The sequence below is a fragment of the Ovis canadensis genome, chromosome 11, assembly GCF_042477335.2.
Source record: "Ovis canadensis isolate MfBH-ARS-UI-01 breed Bighorn chromosome 11, ARS-UI_OviCan_v2, whole genome shotgun sequence".
Taxonomy (NCBI): Eukaryota; Metazoa; Chordata; class Mammalia; order Artiodactyla; family Bovidae; genus Ovis; species Ovis canadensis.
Genome location: NC_091255.1, coordinates 68,598,320 through 68,608,370, shown reverse-complemented (window position 1 = coordinate 68,608,370; position 10,051 = coordinate 68,598,320). Strand labels below are relative to the sequence as shown.

General features: G+C 43.8%; 1 protein-coding gene across 3 annotated transcripts in view; it reads left to right on the top strand.

Moving 5' to 3' along the window:
- Positions 1-441: 441 nt before the first annotated feature.
- KCNJ16 (potassium inwardly rectifying channel subfamily J member 16) overlaps positions 442-10,051 on the top strand; it is a 68,660-nt gene continuing 59,050 nt past the window's right edge. For 2 of the 3 annotated variants that reach the window (XM_069542229.1, XM_069542230.1), the window contains exon 1: positions 2,385-3,961. The gene's annotated coding sequence lies outside the window, so the exon portion shown is untranslated. Of the gene's footprint in view, positions 574-2,384; positions 3,962-10,051 lie in introns of those variants that run through there. The other variant, XM_069542232.1, reaches the window with a different exon arrangement.

Below are 10,051 nucleotides of genomic sequence, written 5' to 3'. Positions count from 1 at the left end.
TCCATAATTTTAGCTTTTTCGGAATGCCATATACTTGGAATCACACTTTATGCAGGCTTTTCAGATTGCCTTCTTTCACCTAGTAACATGCATTTAAGGTTTCCCTGTATATTTCCAGGGCTTGGTAGTTCGTTCTTTTTAGAACTGCATAATATTCCACTGTCTGGATGTAGCACTGTTTATTCACCTACTGAAGGATGTCTTGATTCCTTCTAAGTTTTGGCACTTATGAATAAAACTTCCATAAATACTCTGTGTACAGGTTTTTGTGTGGACTTAGGTTTTCAACTCTTGGTCTCAATAAAGACCAAGGAACATGATTGCTGGGTTGGATGTAAAAAAGATAAGGTTTTAAATTCCAGAATTTCAGTTAACTTGGAGTTAACTATGTGTTCATCATTAACCAGGGAAGAGGAACATCATCTTTGAAGAATGCAAATTGCATAGTTTAACTAGCTCAGGGCTCTGCAAACATTTTTTTCTGCAAAGGGCCAGATGCTAAATATGGGAAGTTTTGAGGACCACCTGGTCTCTGCTGAGACTCTGAGGGTCACTGAATTCTGCTGCCATAGGGTGAGTACGGTCATGGATGACTTGTAAATGAATGGAAGAGTGGGACTATTTCAGAAAAAAAAAACTTTATGGATACTGAAGTTTGAATTTCATGTAACTTTACATCACAAAATATTACCCCTCTAGTAATCTTCTGTCTGCCATTTAAAAATGTAAAAACTATTCTTAGCTCCCAGGTCTTACAAAAGCAGAAGTAAGGCCGAACAAACAAAAATAGTTTGTCCATGACAGAGCTAGAGTAGGATCAACTCAATTCTATGCTCTAGAGTGTTGGATGGTGTATAGGATTTGTGTGGTATATCTTCTTTTTAGAGTCTGTCTTCTTTTTAGGCCATGACTAAAATCACTGGACAGCAACAAATTACAGATTATTGACGAAGGTATCAGCGTTCTTCCACTTGAGTAATGAACCCTTTCATCATCTTGTCATTTGTCAAATCTTAAAACAGGCTTTTTTAAAAAATTTGCCTCAGTTTCTCTCTGTGTTTCCAGGAGGACTGCAGTTCCCCAAAGCTGAACTTCAAGACGGTTAGTTTTCCGTTTAAGGTGGATTTAGGAAGCATAGAATATAACAGGGAAGCCGATCCAGATGATAATTTTACTTGGCTTTGGCAACTGTTTTTCTGCTTACATGTGAGCATGGGCGTGCCTGGTGTTCTGGGAATTTACTTCAAACAAAGGGCCGAGGCGGCGGCGATGGTCTGACTCGGGCTCGGGAGCCCGTCCAGGTCCCCATCTTGCCTCCTCGTCTCCTGCAGGGTCTTTCCTATGCCGTGCATGTTTGGTTGCCTCATCTCCTCGGCAGTCAGCCAGACAAAGCCACCTTCCCCGAGACTGTCCTTGTAGAGAGAGTCGTGTGTGTTCTGTTCAGTCCTTTCCTATGGACCACTAATAAAAAAAAAAAATCCCAGCTCCCCGTCCAGGAACAGAGCAGGGTAACCGATAACATTCACTAAGCAATCAGTCTGCCCCGCAACGGAAGGGGCCTCCATGTGTGCGGGCATGCAGACATCTCTCCAGTCTTCAGATTTCTCGGCAGAAAGGCTCACCTCCAGGTCCACTGCCTCCCTGACATTTATGGGTGATTAAAAAGATATGTCCCTTGAAGGCTTTAAGCTCATCTACTGGGTCACTGTGTAACAGGCTGCAGGTCATGCGCTCCTATCAGAATGGCCAAACCTGATGGAGAGCTCTCAGGCTTGGAACACCAAGTACCAGCCTGAGCAGGAGCTGCGGTTGTAGTTGTTATTATTATTATTATTTCCACTTTACAGATGAGGAGACTGGGATACAGAGCTGTCAAGTGGCTCCCAATGTCACAAAGCCAGTAAGTGAGTCCCAACACTGAAATCCAATCTTGCCTCCTCGAGTGTTCATGCTGTTAAAAATGCAAACACCTAGAGTTTGTCATACAAAGTGAAGTAAGTCAGAAAGAGAAAAAGGTGTTGTCTATTAATGCATAGGTATGGAATCTAGCAAGACGGCTCTGATGAACCCATTTGCAGGGCAGGAGGAGACGCAGACAGAGAATAGGCTTGCAGACACAGCGGGGGAAGGAGAGGGTGGGAGGAATTGGGAGAGTAGCTCTGATACACACGCATTTACGTGTGTAAAGCGGGAAGCTGCTGGGTAGCCCAGGAAGCTCAACTGGGTGCTCTGCGATGACCTAGACAGGTGGGATGGGGAGGGGGGAGGGAGGTTTAAGAGGGAGAGGATAATGTGCGCACACAGCTGACTCACCTTGCTGTACAGCACAAACTGATACAACATTGCAAAGCAACTATACTCCAATTTTTTTAATTAAAATTTTTTTTTTAATTAAAAAAATGCAAACACACACCCAGCAACACCCCAACAGCAACTCTGGTCGGAACTTAGGCACAGGCCCTCAGATTTGGAGGGTTAACCAAACTGGACAGGGCTTCCAAACCCCTGCCTACCAGTGCTCTTCCGAGGAAAGGAAAATGCTGGTTTCCGCCGGCACAAGCCTCCTTGGCAACACTCTGCATACAGCCCCGCCCTCCGCCTCCCGCCCCCAGGTTCTGAAGAGCTGGGATTGTTATTTCTTCCCGTTCTTGTGGCTGACTTTTACCTTTTCTGGACCTTTCTCTTGACTCTACCAGCTCGTCCCGTATTATTCAATTTTCTGACTCTCGATCAGTCCGCTTGACCCCATGACCGCCTCAAAATTTCATCTCACCCCCGAGGACTGGTTGCTGGGGCAGAGGGACCATCATATTGTACGTTCTAGACTTGAACAACAGCCTGTATTTTCTTTATCATCTCTGTCTTAAACGCTGATACTTTTTTTAAAGATTTTGTTGCTGTTATTGTTGTGGATGGTTTTTAAAGTCTTTATTGAATTGATACAATATGCTTCTGTTTGCTGTTTTGCTGTTCTGGCTACGAGGCATGTCTTAGCTCCCCAGCCAGGGCTGAAGCCTGAACCTGCTGTGCTGGAGGGTGAAGTCTTAACCACTGGGCCACCTGGGAAGTCCTTTAAACTCTGACTCTTGAGGTTGTGGGCAGGAGAAACCTCCGGCCTCAGTCTCGTTCTTCTGTTTCTCGAGGCTATTCAACTGTGGATGCCTCTGCTTTGGGAGCTTGTGTGCATGCGTGCGTCTCTTTGCGACCCCATGGACTGTAGCCCCCTCTGTGCATGGGGCTTCCCAGGCAAGAACACTGGAGCGAGTTGCCATTGCCTTCTCCAGGGGATCCTCCCGACCCAGAGGTCGAACCTGCATCTCCTGTTTTGCAGGCAGATTCTTTCCCACTGAGGCACCCGGGAAGCCACACTTGGAATCGCGCTGCACAGGGTAGATGACCACCGAAAGCACGCTGAGTAAAGGGACGAGTGGCTGCTTAGCCATTGCAGGTTGTCCCGTCTCCGTTTTCATTGGCATCCCGTCTCAACTCTGACCTGCTCAAATGTATGCAAAGAACTCTGACAAAAGAAACTTCTTTGCATTGCTCAGAGTCTGAAAACTGAGCTTCCAATAGCCCTGTTTGTAAATATTTGAGTCACTTACAGGCATTGCTGAACATAATTCTGGCCCAGGAAATCTTCCTCCTTTGTGTTCCAGAGCAAGTGAACAGTGAGTCAGGGGACACCTGGGTGACCTTCTCCCCGAACCTCCTCCAGGGGTGCAGGGGCGGGGCCCCAGCCGTGGTCTCAGCTGACCGGTTGGCGCCGGCTTCCTAAGATGCCAAGGGCTACCTATGCATGTTCCCAGGGTGGAACTGTAGGAACAAGCCAGTGTCAATGGTTAACCCAGGTTCTTGGGGCCTGGAGCTTTTCTTGCCGGTATTATTAACTAAAGAACATTTTCACTCTTGCCCAGCTGTGAGTTCCTAGCTCCTAGATCCTCCATTGGGAGAAAGGACACAGGTAAGCCTGGCTCTGTTTTTGTCCTTATTCAAAGTCATTCAGTCTGCGTTTGCTCACGCTGCCCTCTGATCAGAAAGCAGCAAAGCTCTGTATCCCAGCGATGTCAAGATCAGTGTGGAATGAGATGCAATTAAGACAATTTAATTCCCTATGCGAGGGCTTTAAGTAGGCATCTTATGAAACTTTGGTAAAACATAGTCTCAAATTGGTCTATAAAGAGCTTATGAAAGAGACCTTATGTTCCATTATATATGTAGATATCTAAAAGTGACTTCTTCAGATCCTGTATTTAATAGCAGATGGAGTATTCCATAAGTTCTATCGAAAGCAAATCATGGCGTCCATATATATGTACACATTTATGAATATATGGCTTCAATGAAATGTACATTTAAGCATCCCCTGAAAATACTTCAAGAAAGCAGGTTGATTATTTTCTGAGGATTGTATATGAGAGGATATAAAAACATCCATTTCTCTAGACTGATTTTAACATAGCTTCTAAATAGAGAGTTTCTATTGTAATTTCTATTTCTCCTGTGTGTTCACCTTAATTTCTCTAAAGCTTTTTCTCTTGTCCATTAAAATCTGAGGCCTTTTGTCTTTGAGTATTCATTCAGAACACTATGGACTTGTCAATTCTTGCTCTCTGGACACCATGAATTTTTTAACATGTAAAATCGAATTGTTTCCCTTGTTGCTGGATGGAAGTGTATAAGTGGAAAACAAGACTGTCTTATAAATCCAATGGATTTTGGTCATTTGCATCATACTCTTATATGGTTATAGGAATTGAGAGGTCTTTAGGGAAATGGGACTGGAGTGTTTCTTCTAAACATCTACTCACTCCAGCTACAAGAGGCAGCCCTTAAAGAAGAAAAACATATTGATGGCCTTTTGCCACTTTACTTTGGAAAATGTAGACCAACCGCTCTCGGTCAGATTTTAACCAACAAAGTGACTTGAAGTCCCTATGCCACAGCTCTTTTGTTCAATACCACTGTGGAGTTCCGGAAATTAAGCCAAAAATAAGTATAAAAGTGAAGAGGGTCCAGAGTTCAATTCAACTCAAAAAAAGAAGGGAGAGACAGAAAGAGACAGAGACAGTGGGAAAACCAGAGTGACTAACAGATGCAATTCCTTAAGTGTTTTTTTTAGAACACGTGAGCATCTGCGATAAATCCAAGACGTTAGTCCCATGCAAAATAAGACCATGGCAACATCTGAAACTGGACAGAAAGACTGAAGTGGGAGGGGCCCTCAAGTTGCTATTTCAATGCGTTTCCCCAAATAACTATATTTTTAATTGCACAAGAACAAGAGTTTTCAAGGACATTGAAGAGTATGTGTTTTTTTTTTTTCCATTATACATGTGAGTGGTGAGTCCACATCAAGATTTGGATATAAATTAGTTGAAAGAAATTAGCGAAAAGCATAGTTTGGGGAAAAACAATAGTTATATAAAGAACGAATACTTAGAGTAAATATTTATAACCAGGACAATCCAAGGGTTTAGTTGAATTGTTTCTTTTCTGAATTTGTAAAAGCTATCACTTAGCTGACAGTTTAGCTTTTATACCCCATGAATTTATCCTAGAGCACCTTATGTTACTTTCTTTTTCTAGGAAAAGTGGCCTCAAATCTAACTTTAGGAACAGTAGGTGGAAAATGTCACTATTTCGGGCATCACATGGACTATAAATATTTCTATGGCAGCATGGGGAAATGGGCATTCACATGCTTACTATGTTCTGGGTGATTAAATCCTATATTCATTGGCTCTTCACTCCAAGTTTGGAAGGATCTGCTGTCTTCATTTCATAGATGGAGATCTAGGTTTTCCACTCTAGCTGTGTAATCTGGGGAGAGCCCCATAACTTCTTCAGGTCTCAGATTCAAACTCACTCCTGTCCAAATTCTAAGATACACCTGTTTCCCATTACCAGATGACCTCCTACCTTTTCCTAGTGTGATGTTGCCCACAGTTATTAGGCTGATGCAACTGCAAAGAGGAACTGTCTCTAAAGATATCCTGCATGAGGCCACTGTCTGCAGAGTGGCTGAGGACGCGCATGGGCGACTGGTACCCGCTCTGCAGCGGATGAGTGAGTGATGTTTTCTCCACGGATATCAGTTTCAACAAATTGGTGGGCTACCTGTCATCACGCCTCCATCCCTCTACGTAGCAGAAACCTTAACCCTCAAGAATCTACCCGATGCTTTTCATAAGGTGATGACTGACACTGTTCTTTTCCAGGCATTTATGTCACATTCATAAATGCATTTCTTCCAGAATGGAGGGCATCTTGCTGTTTGTCTTTCCTGCTAGTATCATTGTTTTGGATAATGGGAAATAAATAAGTTAATGTCCTAAAGAAGACAATGACATACATTTTGTGAGAAAAGTGAAAACTCTAGAATTCTAATTTTTTTCTTGCCACCACAGTCTCAAATTCTTGACCTCTGTAAGACAGTGACATGGAAATAAATGGGTCATCTGATCATTTCCCTGACTGGATTGTTACTGCACTTACAAAATAAATCCAATTTTCTGTAATTTATTCATTGATTGATCCTCTCAACAAATATTTACTAAATATAAAAACATGTGAAAGAATGAGGGTTCAGTGAGAGATTGCTTGTTGCAATGAAGCCATTTCCTTAGGAATGTAGGAAAAACAGTTTGCCATTGAGTGATATAATACTTCATGTATTTAACAAATATTTGTTGATTGACTACTCTGAGCCAGGCAGTGATTAGACTTCAAACATATACTGATGAAAAGAAAAAGACAAAAGTTTCTGCCTTCAGAAGTCTCATATTTTAGTAGACGTCTGGGAAGATGGCCAATAAGTGAAATACATTGAACATTACTGGTGATGTCTTAAAGAAGAAAACGTAATAAAGAAAGAAATCAGGTGCGGGGGTGGAAGAGTAGATATTGTGTTAGTCATTTTAGAACAACAAGCATTTGTTATCTCAGTGTTGGTGTTGGTCAGGAAGCCAGTTTATCTGGGTCCTGGGGACCAGCGTCTCCCCTGCTGCAGTCAGTCCAGTGGGACTGGCGTCACCAGCCTTGCCCAAGCAGGGTTCTCCTCCAAGCCTAGTCACATGGTCCCTGGCAGAACTTGGCTCCTCTGGGGCAGTCGGCGGGGGGCTCAGTCTCTATGGCTTGTTGGCCTGAGTCCTCCTCCAGTTCCTTGCCATTTGGGCCTATCCATAAAACAGCGCCCAGCATGGCAGCTGCTTTCCATTAACTCAAGCAAGGGAGTAAGCAAGACAGAAGACAGAGGCTTTCTCCAGCCTCATCTTGGACGTGACAGCCCCTCAGCTTGGCCACGTTCTATTGAATGAGTCACTTCTTCCAGCCAGCCCTCAAGGGGAGGGATTTCACAAAAGCCTGAAGGAGGCGGGGGTCACAGGCGGCCAGCGCCAAAGCTGCTTGCCACAGGTTTACATGTTTAAGTAGGACAGCCCAGGAGAGCTTCACTGAGGAGGTGATGTTTGGTCAAAGAGCTCGAGGTGGTGAGGAATCGAGCGGGCGGATACCTTGGAGCAGAGCAGGCCTGTGCAAGCTCTGACGTGCTGGGCCTGTTTGAGAAGCAACAAGACCAGCGTGGCTGAAGTAAAGTTACAAAGGGAAGAGGGGTCCTAGGGGCAAATCATCTATGTGCCAGGATTGTTTTCCAAGACGGAGGGGATTCTGCAAGCGAGATGTGGCTGAGATTTTCTTGTTTGAGATCTTATAAAAGGCCAGGGTAGGTATAGATTTCAGCAGTTAGACAGGGAGCAAGAATACTGTGCATGGCAGGTAGGCAATGGTGCTGAGCAAAATACAGGGGTGGCACTCAGGGTGGCTGAAGCCCTGCTTCCCGCAACTTGACGGACGGAGACTGACACTGTGCTCACCGACTGAGACGCGCAAGGAACGCCCCGTCTCATCAGCAGAAACTCATGCCAGCTGTTGCCAACAGATGGGAAACTACAAGGCAATTGTAGATTTCTTGGGGAGTAAACCAACCCTCGGAGAAGGCAATGGCACCCCACTCCAGTCCTCTTGCCTGGAAAATCCCATGGATGGAGGAGCCTGCTGGGCTGCAGTCTATGGGTCACGAAGAGTCAGACCACTGAGCGACTTCACTTTCCCTTTTCACTTTCATGCATTGGAGAAGGAAATGGCAACCCACTCCAGTGTTCTTGCCTGGAGAACCCCAGGGACGGGGGAGCCTGGTGGGCTGCCGTCTATAGGGTCGCACAGAGTCGGACACGACTGAGGTGACTTAGCAAGCAAGGAAGCAAGCAAACCAACCCTGAACATTCACCGGAAGGAGTGACACTGAAGCTTCTGAAGCTCTAATACTTTGGCCACCTGTCGCAGAGAGCCAACTCACTGGAAAAGACCCTGATGCTGGGAAAGATTGAAGGCAGGAGGAGAAGGGGACGAAGGCGATGAGATGGTTGGATGGCATCACTGACTCAATGGACATGAATTTGAGTGTACTCCAGGAGATAGTGATGGACAGGGAAGTCTAGCGTGTTGCAGTCCATGGGGTCGCAAAGAGTCAGACACAATTTAGTGACTGAGCAATAAGTTTGTTTCCAGTTCAAGTTTCTAGGCCAAAGAGCTCTGCTTTAGGGGAAAGAAAGGCTTGTCTGGACTGTGTAATGATCGCACTGGAGGACCCCTCTGCATGCTCATCTGCATCCCGCTTTCCTAGGAAGCCAGCGTCAGAGGAGAAGTCTTTTTCATCATTTTTAGGTGTGTGCACCCTTGAGCTTGGAGCTGTTTACACATACGGGGTGGATGAGTGGATGACTTGACTTTTCTTATAGCTGTTTTTCAGTAAAGGGGATGGGATCAATTCTTTTCTTCCTGTCCTTCCAGGGGCTTTCTACTCTAAGATCAAGGATTCAGACGCACCATGCATATAGTAATTTAAAGAGGCTTTGACTTTTAAAGATTTCTCTGGCTCCATATTCACAGTCTTTCAAAAATAGACTTGAAACTGTCCACAGATGCAAGGGAAAACTGAAAAAAAAGTCAATAATCTGAGCAAGAAACAGCCAGCCCCCAGAATAGGTTTATCCAAAAGTTCCACATAAAGACGGTGATTTTTTGCTTAACAATGTCGAGAAATATCACCTCAAGTTCTGATTTTATTTAAACTCTGTGAGTATAATTTTAAAGACTTCAAATGGTTGCAGGGCTTTAGATTATTGTCCATAAGATTTATTCTTTTAACTCAAAAAGAAATATTCAGTTTTTCTTTAAAAAAAAAAAAAACAACTATGTTCCAGCAAACATGACCAAAACCATATTTCATCATGATGAATTTTCATTTTTCATTCTATTCTATCTTAAATTAGAACCATGTTCCCATGCAATCAATAATCATTTATTGGGTCTGGTATCAAGATGACAAAGACCTGGTCCCTATCCTCAGTCTGGCAGAAAAAGGCAGATCTGTAAATAATTAAGGGTAATTCAATGACCTAGTACCACGATAATATAAGATACAATTAGCACACTAACGAATTGAACTTTTTTTCATGGAAGCAATACGGTGATAGACCAATGAGTGGCCTGTTGCTCTTGTCCTGGATATGATTTTGGAATTCAGAACTTGTGCATACTGGAATACTGTTTTCTCTATGAACTCTTTTACAAGACTTTTTTTTCCTGAGCTTAGTCTGACAATTATTTTAGAATTATTGCTTTCTTTCCACTATAGTTTGGTAACTGTATAAGGGTTATCCAAAAAAAATAGAACCGATATGATACACACACACACACACACACACACACACACACATATACATATAAAGAGAGAGAGAGGGAGATGTAGGAAGAAATTTAATGCTGCAAGTTTGGGGTCATATGATTGTGAGGGCTGGCAAGTCTGAAATCTGTAAGGTGGGCTGGCACTCTGGGAATTAAGAGTTAATATTTCAGTCCTGAGTCCCAAATTCTCAGGGTAGACCAGCAGGCAGCTGGTCTGGTGGACTATGTGGCAGCCTCAAGGCAGAATTTCTTCTGTTGCTTCTTTGGAAACCTCACTGTTTACTCTTAATGTCTTCACCTGATGAGA